General features: G+C 38.3%; 1 long non-coding RNA gene across 1 annotated transcript in view; it reads left to right on the top strand.

Annotated features, from left to right (window-relative positions):
• The first annotated feature begins 355 nt into the window (after positions 1 to 355).
• LOC137481163 (uncharacterized) overlaps positions 356 to 21,284 on the top strand; it is a 187,818-nt gene continuing 166,889 nt past the window's right edge. Inside the window, exon 1 of the long non-coding RNA XR_011003360.1 lies at positions 356 to 525. This is a non-coding gene — a long non-coding RNA (uncharacterized lncRNA). The remainder of the gene's footprint in view (positions 526 to 21,284) is intronic.

The raw sequence follows: 21,284 nt of genomic DNA, 5'->3' as shown, positions 1-21,284 counted from the left end.
AGTGTTCCATAGCTCTGCAGGTTTGTTTCCCTGTCAGTGTTCAGTAGTTCTCCAGGCTTGTTCCTTTTTGGTTGGGGTTTGTTTGGGGTTTTTTCCCAATCAAAACAACTTTTAAAAATTTGTTTTCCTTCACTTATGCATATGAGTTGACAGAAGTTAAAATAATGTTTTGCAAATAAGTAGGTACAGTTATTTATACAAGCTGGAAGCAATATGTCTGTTAACTGCCAAGCTGAAATTGACTTAAAGATTTCACCTACAACACAGGCTGTTATATAAATATGTATCTCTAGACAAAACATTGAGGAGTAGAAGCTTGGAAATACAATTCTTAATATGAAAGAACAGGAAGAATTGGAAAGTATGGGGCTTCAGCTGAGAACAGAGTTACTGACAGCTGTGCCTATGATTTTCTGATTTGATATTTCTGGATTTTACATCCAGGATACAGTTAATATTGGAATGGTTACCCTGAGCAAGTCCCTGTGTCACTTTGACAGTGGCTTAGGAGATGCCTGGAAGATGGTGGTTGCTTTGTGATTCCTTCCTGGGAAGATCTTGTTCCAGGGATATGGGATACCAGGATGCCCTGAACAACATCCAGTAACTGAAATGTTTTACAGGTAATAAGGTGTAGGAATGATAGTGATTAAAATGACATTTCTGTATTATTATTTGTCCTACCACAAATCTCTTCAGTTTCCATTTTCTCTTCTGTTTTAATTTAGACATGTATTTTTTAATCCACAAGCTAAAATTCTTAAGAGGAAAAATTTCTCAATGATATGAGAAGGGGAGCGAAAAAAGTGAAAAAAGGAGAGTAGGAAAGAGGAATTTTCTTCAGTGCATAAGTCTGTCTAGCACTGCAGGAGCTGGTGAGGAACACGCCTGTGAGGGTTGCAGTCATTCTGTGCAATGCTCTGTGTGGAGAGCGAGGCCAGTATCTCAGAGCATGCAGTACACTTGTGGGAGCACCCACTGGAGACATGCAAAGAAAGTGATGCCAGTTTTCTTTTTATAGCAAATAATTAGTTAACCCAAGTTGCAAGCTCTTTTGAACTTTCCGAAGTTACTGTCACTTCTGGAAGGAACTTTAAAATCAGGTGAGATGGGCACCAAAACCATGTCCATGCCCGTGTTGTACCTGGTCACCTCTGCTAATAAGGAAGATTCTCTCTGGAAAGATCAGCCCTGAAACTCCTGGTGTCATTTCATTTCAAAAGTAAGAAGTCTCTCCATGTTAGCAGACATTCACATCATCTGTACAGACAGCTCTCTTGACCAGCACGGTGCTGAAGTTCAAAGGTCTATTTTCATTATTTAAAGGTCTTAAAAATGCAGCATCACAGTGTCAGGTGGGTGTAGCAGAAGCCCTGAAGCACCTGGCATCAGGTGGTGCAACATGAGACCTATTTAGAATTGAATATGGAAAGCAAAAAATGGAGTGATCTGGCACACTATAATGGATTTAACCCCGCTCATCACTAACAAAAACATTTCTTTGTTTTTCCTCATCTTTTTTTTAAAAATTATTCCAAAGTGAAGGCAGTGAGACTAATTGGATGAATGATGTAAAGAATTTTTTCAAAGCACTGCCTGTTTTGAAAATAAGCTTTTTCTAGCAGTGAAAAATTCTGAGTTGCTTTACTTTTGTCAGGATTTTAAAATGTCAGTTAATACATAGTGAAGCTAACATTTGTTTCATATGTACAATAACTAAGTGGACAATCATGTTCAGTACTAAATGTGCATTCACATGAACCCTGTCTTTCTGGTGCTTAGAGGATCCAAAGAAATTATGTAGAGAAAGGCAGAACAGATTTCAGAGGTTTATGTGTGTATTTACTTGTCTAGGCTGAGTACTGAGTGATCTCAGCACCTTGTGTCAGAGCTGCTGCTGAGAAGAGGGCTGGCTGTGGTGTTAAATCAGCAGTTAGCTCAGCTGTGGGGAACCCCCAGCACCAGCACAGACCTCTGGTGCTGATACACACAAACCAACCTTACCCCCTGCAAGTCAGCTGAACTTATTTTGGCTTCTAGCACTGAAGAGTGCCTGAGTCCTGCACAGACAATTTTTGTAATCCTGGATGTGGCTGTTTAAGATGTTACTTTCTTTCCCTTTCAGTCCAGATGTTTATTCCTGTCCACTGAGATTTCTCCTGCTTCCATATTTGAATGGGTGAAATAGATCTCATAAGCACTCTTCATTCATATCAGCACAAGGTCTGAGGGAGTTCTTACTCCCTCAGATAGGGAGATAGGAAAGAGTCTAAAATGTGCTGGGCAGGTTTGCAAAGCTTAAGGAGACCATTTTACAAAAGGAGGTTGAGCTTATATATCAGTGAGTCAGGCAGAAAAGAATTCATAAAGCTATGGCTTGTTTGAGCCAGAATTTCACGAGGTGTTACCTTCCAAACCGAACCTCCTAGAGGGACAACTGCCTACAAAATAGTCTTAGCTTAAAATGCCACTGAAGTATGTCTAAATTTATACTGAAGTGGGGGGAGAACACTCCATAATCTGTCCTGTTGTTACAGAGCACAGCAGTGGCAGCTTAAAACACTGTGGCTATTACTTCAGAGTCTCCTTACTGACATCAGACAGGCACCTAGAGTCGCTTTTCCTGCATGACCTATACAAAAAGTAGACTGGGCCCCTGTGTTCTCTCCTGGATCTTAAGAAGTTATTAAACCAATTCCTTCTTTTGAAAGCTGCATGCATTCACGCTGGCATCCTCAATAAAGCTGGGACACAAACAAAAAAGCAAACAAACCAGTCACAGTAGCATTCAATGCACTTAAACTTGGAGGAAATGAAAATCAATATTTGTCAAATGGAGGGAAAAGGTAAAATGGACTGAGGAAAAATGTCTGGCTTTCTTAAAAGCCATTAGTGAAAATGAAAAGTTAACAACAATACTGGAATCTAATTCCCGCATCGGTGCTGCTGAACCTGTGGTTTTGTTGTTTTCACTCTCTAAGGATGCACTAGCATGATGCACACATATTCCTTTATTGTTAGCACTGCTGAATGGAAATTATTACATTTTAATTATGAGTGATTCGGAACCTTGGAGGCTTATCTAGATGTTTTGCTTGTGGCTAAAATGCAAGGGGATAATTTAGGAAATGGAAGTTTCATCTCTGGTTCAGGGCACATGTGGCCTCAGCCAGTTGCTCCAATCTTCTGATGTGTTTTGTCAAATGACACTAACAACAGTTCCTTACCTTTAATTTTGCTTATTTGGGGTAATCAGATAGGAAACCTTTCACTGGTCTTTTACAATGTGTGTATATCATACATGGCTACTCTCTGGGAACATAAATGGTTCTAAAACAGCCAACACACAGTATTTTGCATTTCAGCATCTACTGGAACATCTGGAAGTGCTCTGCTGGTACCTCAGTACGTTATTTGTCACTTATTAGATGAAGCTCAAAAGTTATGCCTGTATTATAGAAACTTACATTTTCACTGTATTTGTATAATCAAATCATCAGATTTTGCAGAAGGTCTCAAGAGACACTGTGTTTTTGCTCAACTATTGGATGTAGCCATGATCTTTTAAAATTTTCCATGTAGACAAGATGTCCCTTTCTTGGGAACAGTACAGGGAAATATTGATTCCATTGCTGCCTTACAAGCAAGTACCCAGAGCTGATTTCCAGTTCTGTGATATTTATCAGAGATAACAGATTCAAGTAATCAGTTCTCTTTTTATATTTCTCATATATTTAAGAAATGGTAAGAAAAAGTAGGTTGAATTGTAAAGGTCATATTTAATCAAAAGAAAAACGCTGGGTAATATACAGGGTGGTAGTTCACACTTGTTGCCTTAGTGACCTTCTGGTTTGTTTGAGGGTAGTGTCTGAGGCAGGATGATATGAAAGAGCTCATGGCCAGTGTGGTGTAGTGGAGAGTGAACTGAAATAAACTGTGCAAATTGGAGTCCTGTAGCTGGTGCTTTTGGTGCAAGTCTCTAATATTTTCTTATGCTCTACTACTCATCTTGAAGGACTTACTTTTTAGTTGAAAATTAGATATTGACAACATTAACAACAAGAATTGTGCTATTCCAGTTGTGCTATTCCAATTTATATAATGCTCCATTTAAACCATCCCAAAGAATCATGATTTTTAGAATGTGGTACCCTGTCTAATAATCAAGCTGTTAAAATGTGTTGACACAAAGTCACTTAAAATCATGGCCCTAGCCCATGATAGTGGACAGTTACCAGCTGACATCCTAGACAAACACACTGAGATCATCCTAATGCCTTCTGCCCTTCTGGACAGCAGTTTTCCCACAAAAAGTAATGATATTATTATTTTTTAATGTTACCAAAGGAAATAAATGAGTCAGTGTGTGATTAGTTTCTATGTGTACAAGTGGCAGGGGCAATGTGCAGATGGAGCCAGGACATTGTCAGGTACTCCTAGCTGACATGGGATGTGACTGGGGGTTGTAGAGGGTCAGATCCAGGCTGCTGCATTTCTAAATAACATTTTGGGGAGATTCGACCTTAAGCAAACAAAATTTTGATACAGCTGGTTACTGTAGAAGGCTCTGAAGTAGCAGGGAGCCCTGTGATGATGTGATTTGTCTCTCTGCAGGATTAGTAGTTGTCTCTCATCTTCCACCCCCTCCTTTCTTTCTCTCTCAGGGGTTAAGGCTCTGTGTAATGTTGACAGTTACTGGAAAAGGTTCTATCAACAGTAGAGCTGGTGAAAGACAAGACTATTTATAGAAAACAATAAAGTAAAAATAAGTGTAACATTAAATATCAGTAGCTACCAGCTATAACACCTTTTCTCCTCCTCCTGTTAAGGAATAAAATCAAAGCATAATTTGGAAAGGCTCCTTGCTGGAATTGGAGGAGCTGGTTCATTCTGCATGCCAAAGGGAAGTTGAGATGTTCATTTACAGGATGGCATTTCCTCAGCTTCTGTAGAACCATTCCCTAGCTGGGATTAGAAGCTCACATGCTGTAGGAAGTGAGATTTTTCTGCTGGGGGGATAAAACCGAGCTTTTGTTTTCTCATGGGGAGCAGACATCTAGAGTGTTCCCAGTGCCACCATAACTGTCTAAAATGATGGGATGGACATGCATCATGGTCTGTGCCTCATACTGAGGCACATTAAAATGGCTCAGTCTGCCCTGTAATGTTCATATATAAGAAGTGATATGCAGAAAAGAGTTTGGCTACAGCAGGGGCAGCTATGGAGTTGTTTTGGATGAGTTTGTCCTAAATCAGGGACCTTGTTTCTCTTCAGCAAATCAGATGTACAGAAGTCTCAGGTTCTGGTCTGTAGTCCTCTCTTCCCAGAGCCCAGGTTGGACTCTGTTGAATATTATGCATTTTCTCTTTTGGAGGAAATAGTTAAAGGAATCTGCACAAGTCTTAAAAACTGCTTTTAGTTCCCTCCACCCTCCATCAATTGATTTGATATATAGTTTTCTTCTTTATTTCATTTTGAAATACTTGTGTGGAGATAGCACTGTCCTTTTAAATGAACTAATTTCAGGAGGGGAAGCTTTTGCTGTCTTCTGATTACATTACAAACAGAGCTTGGCAGATTTGGGGGTTTATTTTTGAGGAGGGTGAGAGTGCAGTGGCTATGAGTAGCTGCTGAGCCTTTGGCTAGTCTCATTTAGTTACTGTTCAATCTCTTTTCCTTCTGTTCTTTATTGTTTCTAGGTATTTATAGTTGATTTTCCTTGAGAAAAATAGCAATACCATTATTGTTTGTCAGCATCAAAATACTTTTAAGTACCAGATTTCTCTGAATTCACTTGCAGACCAATAACCCCAACTAAAAAAAAAAAAAATAGAGAGTTCTAGAGGACTTTGTTTCAGCAGAGGGAGTGTTGTTTCCAGACGAGTTTATGTAACTGCTGAAAATCTGGACAAGTCACTGCAAAAGACTGGAAATTGAGAGTTAAACTATTTATTAGTGGTCAAATGCTGCTAACCAAATTTAGTCTTTATAAAATCAGAAATGTTACCTCTTTCTGGTTCAGCAGTAAACCTACAGTGACTCATCAGGGTGATGTTGTGGCTTTTTCCCTGGCTATTGTGGAGCACATTATTGATCAAACTGTGAAATAATACAACAGCTGAAGCTCAGGTAGCAAATATGCATTGGATTGATCTCCTTTTACAAAGCCTCCTGTATCCCAGCATTATTTATGGCAGAAGGATCAAGTCTGGAAAATAACTGATAAATACTACCTTGTGGCACCTGTTTAAGTGATGGGATGGAAAACACTCCCTAGTTTGTTAACTTTAAGTATTGGGAGCAGAAGCGTTGTGCCCATAATAATATTATGATTCATACAAACAACTTTTCAACCAACTCGATATATTTCATTACCTCCTTTTCAGCAGAAGTATTGATTTTTGTTTTGTGGTTTTATAACACAATTTCAAGGCTGTTGTAGTTTAATGAGCCATGTTTTTATGATGTTTAAAAAGATTTGAAGCATTTGTTGAAATAAATATTATGGATTGCCCAGCTCTTGTCACCTCTTCTTTCTCTCTGCGCTTAGTATCGGCCCAGCATAAGAATGAATAGGGCAGGCAGCTCTGTGGCTTTTTGTGCTTTTTGTGTTTGAGATCAAAGTGCTGCTGGAGAACAATAGCAGGCCACGCTTCTGTGTCCGTGACCACACACAGCAGCACCTGCAGAGCACTAAAATGTCATTGTTGCTTCTGCAGTTTGAGCACAGAGGAAGCACCACTGAGGTGGCAGATGATTCTAATAATACTTGATGTGAATTGATGGGGAAGGAGGACCATAACACAGAGGGCTTTTTATTATAAGCCATGACTTCCCAAGCTGTGAACAACAGAATACTGCACCTGTGGACTTTCTTCCAATCAGCCATTATGGAAAGTGACAGATTTTATTAACTTAAGGAAAAAAATTTTCAGCATGGGAAAGTTGTAGTTTATTTTAGAGACATGAAGAAAAAAAGCAAGTGATATATTACAGATTTCCCACTACTCATACTTTTCTGGTGTGCACTGTGTTTTTAATGTGCTATAATAGAATCACGGGCATTATTAGAAAGATTTCATATTTTCTTGTCTTTTTAAGGTAAAACAATATCTATGGGATTTTTTTCACTTTTACCCATTGCTTCATGTCTTATGTTAGATGAATAATGGAATTGACAAGAGAATAAATCTATTGGTTATATAAAAATAATTTGAAGAGTTATATAGGATAGCTGAAGTTGGGTAGAAAAGAAAATTGTGTAGAAGAAGCCCTCAACTTGTTCAAATAGAAGTAATTTATACTGGTCAGTGTCTGTTCAGTCAATTTCTCCCTCATGCATCCATCTTTGGGAAGGTTCTGGGAGGGCAGGAGCTGTGGGGGCTGCAGGACTGTGCTGTTGTCAAAGGCATGTGCAGGTAAATGGAGCTGGCATGCATCTTTTCAATGCAGAGTTTATGTTCAACTCCAAACAGGTCAGGTTATCAGTTTTATTTACAACAGCTATGTACCACTGCTGGAAGACTTCTTTTAATATTTCGGGGATTATGACAATATATCAGCCTGGGTTTTAGAAAGAAATAGAAGAGCATCAGTATTTGTTTCTTCGGGTGTCTGTTCTGTGCCCTGGTTGTAAAACAGAGATTCTGCAAAAGTTGGAAACACTATATGGCTGGTGGTCAAATATCAGACTGGTTCCTACCTATACCATAAATTACCTAAGTGCAGGGTCTGATTTACTTAGAATTCTTTTATTTCTCAGAGTATGTGTCCACGTTCTGACTTTATTAGGCTGCAGTGATTTTGCTAGCCATAGACACAAGCCTCTGGTAGCCATATGAATCCAGCCACACCAAAATTTTTGTGTAGGTGCAATTAATATACTGATCATATAATTCAGGTTACCTTAAAAACAGAACACACATAAAAAAGGAAGTCATTATGAGCATTTTATTATCTTCATATGCATGCAGTTATTACTACAGTCAGTTTTGAAGGAATCAGAAGTTGTAATTCATGTAAAATTAATGGCAAAAAGTTGACAAATCAAGCATAAAGTCAATTGGATCATAATTATTGGCTAAAAGCATAGTAGTTTCTGGTGATTCTTTTTGTTCTAAAAATAATCCCTGAAAGAACTGAAAATCATTTTGCAGGAAACCCTTAAGTAAAGTGGTCATGCAGAGTAGTTGGTAGAACATTACACTTTTCATTTGCACAGATGGTAAGCTTGGCCTTAGATTTAATCAGGGGGTGACAGACAGGTAGTGCTGTTGTATATTTTGCATGAAAACTTCTTATCAGAGAGACAGACAGTGTTTCATTCAATAGCCTGTGTACCAAGCAAGAGAAGCATTTGCTAGATATTCTTATTATCCTTACTATTACTTTAACTTACTTTAGCTACTACTGGAGTTAATACATACAAGAAAACTGCTGATTTATTTAGTCAAGTGCAAAACCTTTGTTTTGGTTTATTCTTTTCTTCTCCTCCTCTTTTTTGGCAATGCAAATAGCAATCCGGAACACCCAGAAATGTGTCTGTGATTAAACCTGTAAGCAAATAAATGCCTTAACAATTCGGGATTCATGGATCTCTGGCCATATTCTTTTTAGCTAACTTTTTAGATAAGATTTTGATATCATTTTTTCCCTTTCCCTTCCCAAAACCTAATACCTGGTAACCTAAGCAAATACAATCTGTTTCAGAAGAGAGATTCAAGCAAGCACAACCACTGGTGTGTTTTAATGTCACTGCAGAGATTATGTTACCTTCCTGGAAACAAAATCTTTTTTTCTCCCCTTCAAATGGAAGTCCCCTGATACCCTTGTCAGGGACCATTTGTTATGGAGAGTTTTGTAAAGCAATCAAAATTAATTCACAGTGATCTTTTCACCCAGAACCTCCAGCTTCAAATAATGGGCTTTCTCAACAGGTGCTCATTGTGGCAGTTTGACTCCAACTTGCCAGACTGAAGAGTTTTTTCTTTGGCCATATTTAAGAATAAAATCCTGAGCTTGTAATTTACTAATCTTAAACAGCTGCCCAGGAAGGCACACCTGCTTAAAGGAAGTATTTCTTGTGTCTTTGAGATCTAAAACCTAAGGATGTTTTCATGTTTGCCTATTTTCTTACTTCATAAAAATCTCATGTACAAGTCGCTAGAAAACTTGTCCAACAACAATGCCACATAATATCACAGTCTTATTAGGATTCTACTTGTGCTGATTGTTCTTGCAGAGGGTCAAAATTCCCCCTGAAGAAAAACAAGTTACTTTGATTTTTTTTTCTTTCTCCTGATTTAGGGTTTGTCATAGGTTTCATTGTGAAATAAAATAAAACAACTGTTTTAAAGGTGGCACTAATAAGCTGTACTCATTGTGAGCATTGAGAACTTTGACAAATGTTTGCTAATCTCTTGCAGGTACTGTTTAAATATGTTTCATATGAGCTGCAAAAGCAGAAGTCTACTTTTTATAAAATATTTATTGAATGTCCTGGGTGGGAAGGGAAATAATTTGGTTCAGTAAAACAGAATGTATCGTTAGAAATACCTGAGCTGATGCTAATAGAAGTATATCATATTTTCATTTCCTTAACTGTACACAGGCAGGTAGGTAAGCACTGAAGTATTTTGCCAGTAGAAAGGCACCCTATGGAGTGTAAAGCCATCCTGGTCAAAGCACATTTACACTGTTATAATTGTAGTAAGAGATACTGTTGTAACATCTGCTGTTTAAAAAGCTGATTAACTTATAACCATGCCCAAAATACTGCACTAGTTGGAGATGTACAGAAGAATATTTTCAGCTGGCTTTACCATACTGGATATAACTCAGGATGAGAACTTCTGGGGACATCAGTGTAGGATTCAGAACACACGAAGGAGGAAAAAAGGGAATTAAAGACTCAGTTAAGAATATCCAGGAAATGTTTGCCTCTGTGTAGCTGTTATTAGTAATTGATTGTGTTGCTGATAATGCTGCAGTAGATTGAAACTGAGGCCTTTGGCAGTGCCCCCGTTTCAGAAAGCGAGAGGTCATTCATGCCCTTTATTGAGCCAGGTACCTGCAGCACCGGGAGCCTCCCCCAAGGCACCCACATGTGACACTGCCCAAAACAAAGACACACGAGAGGCTTTGTAGAGCCTTTAGCACAAGTGTTTGATGGAATGATACAGGAAAAACAGCTTGTAAGGAGAAAGGAAAAGAAGTAAAAAACCATCAGTCAGAACCACATGAACACTAGTTCAAGCTTTACTTGAGAGAAGTGCCAAAACGTTTTAAGTTGAATGCTGAGAAAAGAAAGCTTAGAATTAAGAGAAAAGAAACCATCTCCAGCTGTCTAATTCCTCTTATTTTCAGAGAAACAGCATGTTGTTGGTGCCAGAGAAGGAGCAGACTTTATCATCAATTTCTCCTAATGGAAAGAGTGCTCCCTACACATTAGCTTGCTGCTCCAGACAAAAGGGGGTGATATTGCATTTATTTAGGACTCTCAAAATATTCTATAAATGTAAGTATTGGACAACACTAATTCCCTTAAAGTAGATAAATACCATTTTAACTCCTCAGCAAAATAAGGGACTCTGCTAGTAAGGATTAGTTAAGCAGTTTGCCTAAATTCAGCAGTGACTTGGCCACAGAAATAAGAAGGGAATCCCAGCCCTGACTCCCCTCTTATTTGTGCTGGTTTAAACCAGATGTTAGCAAGACAAGACTCATGTCTCAGTGGCTGCAACACCTGATTCCTCAACACAATTATGAAAGTAGTCAGACTCCTTTCTGGAGCTCAGTGAAATACAGAAGTCCTGATGGTGGATTCCTTACTCCTGCTATGCAGTGTAGGTCACTAGTACATAAATGCTTGTGTGAAATCTGGAATATGGAAGTGTTTATAGTGTATCACCAATGAGCTGTAATCAGTTGGGCTGTAGAGAGACTTGACAAATGTCAAGTCAAATGTCTCTTGCTCATCTCATGCAGGTTCTGTTGCACTATTTAAATATGTTTCATATGACCAGCTCTTGCACTATCAAAAGCCAGTGCCTTCAGTGAAGTATGTCAGTCACTAGCCATGAGTATTTCCTAGTATCTTATGTTTATTACAACTTTTTAATGAGTTGTTGCAAGATTTTTTTAGTGTAGAAAGGGATTGTTTTAGGCTATCAAACTAAACACCAAAGCATTTATGCTGTTGTCTGTGTGAAGAAAATGTTACTAACCTGTGAAGCACATGAAACAATCCTGTTGAATTACATAAAGTATTTGTACCAATGGAGAATCATCCATTTACATTCGAGTTTTCAACTATACTGAGTAGGATTTTCATACTCCTAGCCTGGAAGCATACCCAGTAGATTTTGGAACCATGGAAGTGGGTGAATAAAGTGGAATAGTGCCTAAATGCTTATAGATAACTTATAGCAGCAGAGGAAATTACACTGTAGCATCACATCCATGTAGGATAATGGTAATTTGAAACCAAGTAACCTTTTTATAATCTCTTATCTTCCCATTTAAAAAATCATATTGCTGAAGGCTTAGAAATCAGCTAAAATGTAAGCAAACAATGCAATGGTTTCTTCCTTAAGCTGCTAGCACTTATGAGCTGTTAGATGCATGTATTTGATCCAATGGAATATTTAACTTCAATGCAGCTGACTAGTTTATTGGTGTTGATGGTGTAACTGATTACTTTGTTGCAATTTGAGATGTGAATAACCCAATGTCCTTATCTACTACCCTTACCCATTCTGAGGCTTGGGGAATGGAGAAGTTCTCTGCTGTCAAGTATTGCTGATATATAAGTGAAGGATATAACTCTCTATTTATATGTTTCTATATTCTATATGCTTCTTTTTCTCTCTCCTCTTGCAAAGTTTAAGCTATCATCTGGCTTTGAAACAAAACTTTTTTATTATTTCCTGGTGTTCCTTCTGGGCAGCTCTGGCACCCTCTCCTTTGCCGCGGCTTTGTGGCTGGGGCAGATGAGATGTGAGGATACCTCTGGCACTATGCAGGGTACCCAAACACTGCCCTGCAGTGTGCCAGCCCTCAGGGTGTGGCTGTGAGGATCCTCTCCTCTCCTCGTCTCTCCTCCCAGCCCTACACAGAGGAACCCCCTCAGGTCCCTGTCAGCAGCACAAGTGTTCACTACAGAGCACTTCTTTGCTCTGTAGTGCTCTTCTTCACACCCTTTCCCCCCGTAAGTGCATACATGTAAGCAAAAGAATAACTACCCTTAAAGATACAATTTATCCCATGAAGATTTTCCAGCATGTGAATTATGGTGCATTAAATTTAAGGCAATTGTGTTGACATAACCCTGCTCCGTTACTTGCATAAGTGAGAGGTTATTCTGTCAGATTCCTTGGATCTCATGAGCTGTGTTGGCTGTTTCTAAGCCTCCACTGGGTATGAGGTCATTTTGTTAAGGTAAGCATTCCCATGTTCCTGTGCAGTGGCAGCTGCCATGAATATGTGAGATCCTGGCAGGTAAGAGCCTTATAGGTAGGAATTCTTTTTGTAGAGCTTGTTTGTTTCTTGGGTTCTTATATTTCTGGTTTCTCTTCTTTAGCAACAATTCTGATGATTTAAGGACCTAGAATAATATGCTGCCCTTTCTTTAAATAATTATTTAAATTATTTATTTTACAGCTGTCAGAATATTCCAGGACCAAGGTGGTGAAATACAAGTACAATTAGAAAACAGCTGGGTTTTTTGTTTGGAAATGCACCTCTCAAATTTTGAAATAACTTTTTCTAACATATTAAATTGAGGGAATTAATTAGACTAGTACCCTGCCTAATATATGTTAGGAATAATAGTGTAGTGATGCTTACTTTGGTGAGAATATCTCATCTAAGTGCTTGAGATCTTAATGGTGATAAACAGAGATGTATTTAAATTTTCTGCCTCAGTTTTCCATGTGTTTAAATAATGTCCATAACTTCCTGCCAAGGGAATAACAGTGACTTGTGAAAAGGACCAAGTGTGCAGTAAGATGTAAATTAGGACATCTTCACTGAAGTCAGACATAACTGAGAACCTGAGCCAAAATATATATTTGTATAGGATGCTTTGTGTGCCTTGGGTGGAGCAAGTGTTTGCACCTGATCTACAGAAGGCCCTTCTAAGTGAAGACTTTTGATCTTTAGAAGTGTAGAGGTAGAAGCAATGTTAAACATGTGACAGACAATTGCATGAATATTTTGGAAATTAGGCTGAAGTAAAAAAAAAAAAAACAAAAAAACCCAGAGGTTTTAGGGTACTGCCTTACAAAGAAGTTTGTTTTCCTTTTCACTTTTCTGTAAAATACAGCAGTGTAGTCAAGTAAAATGTTTGCAAAATGCCTTGTGGAAGTCTGATAGCACAAGGCTCTTTGCAATGGCAGAGAAGGGAGGCAAAGAACAGTGTCTCTTGTGTGACTACATTACAATAAGACAGTCAATGACATTGTAATTCCTAGGAATCTTTTCTCCAAATGATGCAAAAAAGTGATTGTCTAGAAAGAAATCAACAACTTGTCTGTTTCTTAACAGAGCAGCTATGTTGCTTTCCTTCCTTTTCGTTAGGGTTGCTTAATCTTGTCTTTCAGTGTGTGTAGGGTGTGTGAGCCTGGTCGGGATTCATGGGGAAGAGCTGGGCTTTTGCAAAGGTAGATGGAGTAGTGCTGAACATTCCTCTCTGTGGGACATAGCAGGACTGAAACGCAAAGTGTGTGTATTACATGGTACGTGATTTTAAAATATGAATTTCATGCTCCAGACAGTGCAGTGATCATGGTTGTGCCACATAAGCCACTTTTATTGTGTCATTGTAGAGGCTGATTTATTAGCTCAGGTTGTTGAAGGTCATTTATTGCAAGTCCACTATAAAATGGCAGGTGTAGTTTCTGGGGTTTGTTTTTTCTCTTACCTGTTTTTACATCCCAATATCCTTAGGTTTATATTTTAGCTGTTTTCCCCCTTGGCTGAGGTAGAGTTGCCTTCCTGTGTTTCAGTTTTCTGAGATACTTATAACTACCTCTCCTGCAAAGGGAGAGTAATGAGAAGGAGCAGAGGCTGTCCTGTAATAACTCCATGAACCACTGGATGGTGTTTGAGGCAGTCTGAGCTCCTGGGTGAAGTCTCTCTGCCCCAAATCAATGAACAGTTTGTTGTGCAACTGAGCTGAACCAGGCCATTTTAGTCACCCAACATGAAACTTTCTGTTCTTCGTGTTTATTTAAGACTGTTGAATTTAGAAATGTTCAGAAAGAATAAATATGCTCAAATGTGATTGTTCCAGGATGATAAATGGAAGATTCCCATATTGATGTTAATTCAACTTTACCATTACTGCCTAAAGCAACCTTTAATTCCATTCTTGTTTTTTAATTAAAATGGGTGGGTTACTCTGGACTGGATTTGCCTTGTTTTCTCCCGCTGAGCAATACTTCACACTGTTGGTGGCCACTGAAACTTAAGTAGGGCCAGATTTAGTGAGTTGTCGCACAGCTCCGCAGGGCCAGATTTTGTTACTCCTTCCTGTACATGATAGCACTCTATGCTTATTTTAAGCTAATGGCGTTGTAGGATTGGAAAGATAAATTTCCAATTCTTCCTGTTCAGAAGTTTAAAACCTTCAGATGACCATCAGGATCTATGTTTTGTACCTCAGCCACCTTCTATACATGAAACACACAATGTATCAGTTGTGTAAATGAGTTTTTTGGGACTAAGTTGCATACTCTTCCAAGATTCACCTTTTAGAATTAATGTGATCTGAATAAAAGATATGTCCTGGGTGTCAGCAGTGTCTGTGGACCAATGTGTTGCCAAATTATCATAGAACAAGTCTGGTGCTGCTTTCTATGTCTCTCTTCTAACTGCTAGTTGAAAACTTTGAATGATAAAGTTAAAAATGCCTGTCAAAAAAAAAAAAAAGAAGAAAAAAAAAAGTCAAGTTCACTATTACCCCCTAATTATTTCTTGAGTACTCTTTGGCCTCATTTTCCTTTGTATTACACTCAATCTTCAGAGTGATTTGTTTTGGGGGGTTGTTTTGAGTGTGGGCTGGTGGTGGTGGTAGGTTTTGGAGGTGGAGGTGGTATTTTGTTGTCTCTGCTTTGTTTCACCAGTGAAACTGAAGTTAGAGGACCTGTGCTTTCATCTTTGCTGTAGGTGACCAATGTCTTTGGGGCAATGTATAGCCAGCACAAGAAAGCTTCCAGAATAATAGCACCAGGTCAGTTGCTGCCAACCTGAATAACATCAAGGGCATGCACTTGCTTTCCTCTCTTGTCCTACTGCACTATTGAACAAACCATGGAAAAAAGTATCAGGAATTTTATTTAGCTCAGCGTGCTAGGAGTTCTTCATGCGAGTATGCAAAGAAGTGGAAATGTGTGTGATGTCTCTTCCTCTCTAGCTCAAATAACATTTTTTTTATCTTTAAAGACAAAAGAGGTGGAAATATACACTCAGCACCCAATGATAAAGGAGTAAAGTTTGAAAGACTAATTGTGAAATGTGAATCTGTATAAGCTTTGATGAGCATGCTTTGACTTGCAATTGCAGTTTCAGTAGGCTTGATAAAAACGACAGAGAATTCAGTTGGAAACAGACCTGTTGAATCTCCTGGGCTTTGTATCTCATCCAGAAAGTGTATCTCAAAACAATTATAAGAGTAGTGATTTATAGCACAAAGTCACCTTGAATCCTGAGCTGTTACAAGTGCTTTCAACTTACATTATTTTCCAGCTGTGTCACTCTCCCTAACTATCTGTGTCACAAAGCATTATGCCAAAGACATCAGCTGTAATTCGTTTTCTTAAATATCTGACTTTAAAATCTGTGTCAGGCAATTTGTATCATCTGTCAAACAACTGTCAGAAAGGGCCAAGAGGGAAACACCTGAGAAAAGCAAAGTACTGAAAGATCTGTGTGTGTGCAAGTGCTGTGTCCTGTAGGAACAGCTACCTGAGGAGGTCCTGGAAACCCCAGTAACGCTGGCAAGACTTTCTGTATCAGTGCGGGTTGGAAATGCAACCTTGGATCAGATTGTGAGGCTGCTGATGGGTGTCTGGTGGCCTCGGACAGCTGACTGCTTCTTGCAAGAGCTTTATGGCTGGCCTTAAAATGACTTGTAACACTTTCCATCAGGAGCTGGGGTCTTACCCTGACATCTTGGATAAACTGAAATTATACTTTACCTGTTAGAAATTCTCCTAGGATTTCATTTAGTTATTCTTTGTGGACCAGTGCTCTGACTTTCTAAATAGAAGATTTAAACTGTCTTTCTTTTAGTTGTATGTAGTTCTTTACTAAGTTGTAGAATGAGATATGGTTTTTTCCCAACCAGGTTACACTTATTTTTTTCAGTCTACAGGAGTTTTCTATAGACTATAATGATTATTTTTCTTTGCCTCCCGCCCTGAATTTTTATGTGTATTTTCTTCATGCTTCAACAGTCAGCATGTTTCATTCAAGTATCGTGTGTGTTTCCCTGATACCAGTGTTCTGTCCCTAGACATAAATCTGATTGTATGATAAAATCTGTAATGGCACAGAGAAATAGAGCCTCTCCAGGATTATGGTTTCAGTTTGGAAACTACAGGAGTTTAAATCTTTGTGTAAAATATTTAGTTATCTTTTGTTTAAAAGATAGTCTGTGCTTTTACTGTAATGATTTTCTGGAATGTGTAATTGTGCCTCATAATAAAGTCAGTCCTGATCAGTGCTGTTAATAGTGGCTAAAATGAGTGCAGCCATATTCAGTAGTGTAGGAAATAATCTTTCAAGTATTTGTTTTAAAAATGATGGGCTAGTGTCATGGCGTGAAAAGCTATGGAGGCATTAATTGTCTCTTCTGTTACTTTGCTAAACTAATCCATATAAAAAGAGCAGATTAAATTGTCTGACCCTCATATATTTAATGATTGCTGCTATTTGACTAAGAAACATTTCTCAGGAAGCTGCTTGTCACAGGCTATCAATATTCTTTTCATCCCATGTTAGTTATTGGTGCACTTTGTTACTCTCCAAGATGGCCTGTCTCAAGTGGTTCTTCAGCTTGCACAGCAAGAAAATGAGATGCTAAATGGCTGCAAAAACAATTTGATTATAGTGTTTAATTCATGCCCTATGGATTTCCAAGATCACTAATCCTTTCTCTTTTTTTGGTTGTTATTATTATTATTACCCTTCTAAATGATCTTCCTGCTGCCAGAATTATTTTATTCCTTTTTGTCAAGTTGCATTTTCACCTCAGCTTTCTGCAGAAAGTGCTGGACTTCTTATGTAATTTTGCTCTAATATTATATTATGCTCTTATATCCCTGTTAGGATATAAGTACATTGTAATGTGACTGTTGTTCACAGTTAATATTATGATTTTTATTGTACATCTGAAAATACACAGAAAGGATGAGAAGTTAGGATAATTCAGGCTTTTCTTCTACCGTTTATATCAGCTAGAAATATGGGTTTCTTGTAATACCTGGATGTTGAGAACAAGACGATGACTTTGTCAAGGTGTCTTTCATGTGGTGGTTGTTGGCTCTCTTAGGCCACGTTTAACTTTTCAGCAATCCGGATTCCTACTATATTACTCTGATTTACTTATTTTGAGTGCAAACAACAGCTCTGATTTGGTTTAAGCTCTTGAGAGTGAGGAGGGTTGCAGGAGAGATCCCACTCCTGTGGAGGCTTTGCTGCAGTCTGATGCTGCTGTCAGTGCATTCAGCATCCTGCCCACAGAGCCTGGTCATTTCAGAACCATTTAAAAACTATTTCTTAAAAATGTTTTGTCAAAGAAATAAATCAGATGGAGTTATTTGCTGTAACAATCAACAGTGCTGTGTAAAGATGCCATAGCTGAGTGTTGTGAAATACTGTCAGCTTTGCAGAGTGGTAGAAGCCCAGACCATTGACCAAGACTTGTTGATAACAGTGAAGTGACTGCATAGAGCTTTGAAAATGAGAATTTTGCCCTCTTTTTCTGGGAGTAAATTAGGTCAGAATGTTCCCAGAATTTACATTTCAATTAAAAATCACAATAATAACACATTGTGCTTATAGTGAATGACTCCTTCTCAGGGAAAGGTGATATCTCCTGTTACTTTGTTAAAGAAAAGAGCCTTCATTCCATCGGTGGTAAAAACTCTTCTTCCTTGTTTGTCCTCTTCAGTTAATTTAAACCTGTGTAAGAGTAATACACTGTAATCAAACCTCAGGCTTTCACTGTCTGGGTTAGATATGTTTGAGTTTGTATATTTTGGTCTCCAGAGGTCTTTTGAAATATAAAGAAAACAAAACTTTTCTTTGTTTTCTTTAAGAGTTACCCACACCTGAAAAATCGATCCTCTTTCCTTAAAAGGAATTGTTCTTTTGGTGTGGGGAAAAAGTGCTCTAAAATGCACTATACAGAGCAGCTCATGTTGACAGTCTCCTTTTTTGTACCAAGGTTTGCAAATTCTTAATTATAAAGCCATTATTTCTGGAACACCAAAGCCTCTTTTTTGCTTCAATTGCAAAAGAAGAATAATGTTGATTACATTAATATGATTACAATTGTTTGATTTTTCTTCTTGTTCACTTTATTTGCAGAATAACCACAGTCATCATATATTGTTGTTTGTTTCTGAGTACAAGTGTAATAAATGTTTTAAAAATTTTTCAAAATATTCACGGAATATAGGGATTCAAATAGTAGCTATCCACCACTGTAGGGAGTCTGTGAGACTGAAGAGTAATTTATAGAAATGTAATTTGATTAAGTTGCTTGTTGTCTACTAGAATTGTGGTGAATTGCAATCAAAGCTTTATTTCTGAACAAAAGAGATGCCATTGGAATTGTGTGTGTGCACGTGTAAAAGCCGTCCTGGAGATTTCAGGTAGACACATCAGAGCTAAGCCAAAATAGTCTGTTTCAATAATTTTAAAGAATGCTGATAATTTTGTGGCTTCATCTTGAGCAAACAAAATAGGCATTAATCATCTGACCTCTGAAACTTGTCTCAGCCTAAAAACTCTCAAGCTGTATATCTGATTTTTTTATTTTCCCCCCTGTGACAAATAAAATCAACATTATGGTAAACTTTCAGAACTCATCTGGAAAATGGTACCTTTTTGAAAAAACAGTGCCTTTTCCCCTACACCTAAGTAGTATTCCATAGAAGAAGAAGAAGAGCTTCACAGTGTGTATGTCCTTCCACATGTTAACCCCTGGCACAGCTTTTGTGGCAATCAGCTGGTAAACTGAGTCCCTGTTGCTCCAAGATCATCTTGACTGGATGTCATTGCTCTGTTTGAAAGGCAGCAGTACCCAGGAGTGCAGCTTTTTGGGATGGCATAATGGTGAGCTCATGGCTTCACGTACAACACGCCTTTGATCCATGTCTGTGGTACCCTGCTTCCAGTGGGTAGACCTGACTCATGGTCTTCCTGTTCTTCTGAAGGAATCTGGATTATTGTTGAATCATTTTGGCTATTTTTTTGCAAATAAAATTAAACATTTGTGGGATGTGCATTTTCAATACTCACAGATACTTGCTAAGTGGAAGATGAAAGAATAATGCATCCTTGACTATCTCTCTTTGATTATTCTTGGCATTTTTCAGGCATGCTTTCTGTTCTCCCTAATATTAAAAATGTTCCCTCCATCACTGCTATTTTTGCCTACAGTGTATTTTATCTTTTTCTTATTGGTATTGCAAAAATTTAGCAAGTAAATGCATGTATAAAGTGATAAAAATACAGAGTTTTGATGTGAGGTATTCTACTACCCAACCTCTAATCTTCTAAATTCAGCACTGTTCCATGACTCCACGAGGTCAATTTACAATCTTCCTTTCTTTTAATAATTTTTACTACATTCTCTGAGTCTTCTTTGTCTGAAGAGTTACCTTGTGTTCATCTTTCTGAATCTAAATAGCAGTTCTCTCTTTGCACAAGTGCAAGACTCTTTTGATAGTTTATTGTTACGTGCTTCTCTCTTCCTGCAGGAACTGCCTCGCAGTAGGTGTAAAACCTCAATGCACATTTCTCTGAATGTCTTCTGTCCCTCCTGAAGACCTTCATTTTGGTTATCCTCAGTCTTTGAACTCCTGGCATGTCAAATTTTGGACATTATGAAACACATCAGGAGGATCTGTTAAAGTGAATGAATGTTCCAGTGGGCAATGCACACGTGAGAAAATCCTTGAGCTCCGTGGAGGAACACTGCTCAGAGTATCTGCCTGGAATACTAAGCTCTTAGTTCACACAGGTGAGCAGTTGTAAAAAGCAGCAATTTAACAAAAAAGTAACTTGAGTTGGCACACAAAATGGTGTGGAAGCAGCTCAGGCCCTGTGCGGATTGCCCGATGTTATCTCATTAGTACTCGTGAGATGGAGGCTGGGTGCACACAGAATGCAAGGGATGGGCTGAACAGTGCCTGATGCAATTAAAGTAGGTTTTCCTGGCCTCCTCCTGTACACTTAACTCTTCCCGTGGATTTTCACTGCAGAACTCACTGCACACACCTGTGTGTCACCTGCAGCTGTGGTGATTCCAAAGGGACACCAAACCCTGGAGGGTCTCACATCTGCCCTACGTGCAGGTGAGACATAGATGGTTCTCTTGCACTGCCAGTGTAGGAACAAGCTCTTGGCAGGGCAGCATGTTTGATTAACATGCCATCAGTCATGTCTGGCTGATATCCTCCTTGGACCTTCAAGCCAGGAAGAGCTGCTAAGACTGTGGTATTTTGAGAGAGAGGTTGTGGTTTCAGTTGAATAGTAACTTTTAAGAGATGTAATTATTCACTTGTCAAGAAACAACAAAATGCCTGCATTTGTAAGCAAAGAAACATACATGAAGTGTAAATGTTTGATCTATAGATGGTCACATAGGTAATATGCTTCATATTTTTGCATTATCAACTTAGTGATCAAAATATAAGTCTATTAGTATATGTATAACATATTTTTAAATACTTGAATTCTGATTTTTTCTATTCTTGTGCTATGTAATGAGGATTATTTGTAATTCTATATATCTCAAAGATAATTGACTTTAAAAAGCAAAAAGTTGGTAGAGCCAGCTGTGTGAGTACTTTCTGAAACAGACACAATATCTGCTATCTGTCCTTATTAGATTAAATCATCCCAGACTGTGAGGTAACAGTCTGGGAGTTAAAGAATTTTAATTTTAGTGTTTACTGATCAGGTAATAAATAATGCTGACCCATGTTTATTACCTAGTCCTAACTTGTAGGCACACAGTTTGTGGTGATTGGGATGGGGCTGGGTGAGC

Source organism: Anomalospiza imberbis, chromosome 12 (assembly GCF_031753505.1).
Source record: "Anomalospiza imberbis isolate Cuckoo-Finch-1a 21T00152 chromosome 12, ASM3175350v1, whole genome shotgun sequence".
NCBI classification, from domain to species: domain Eukaryota; kingdom Metazoa; phylum Chordata; class Aves; order Passeriformes; family Viduidae; genus Anomalospiza; species Anomalospiza imberbis.
This window is presented reverse-complemented; position numbering and strand designations above follow the sequence as displayed.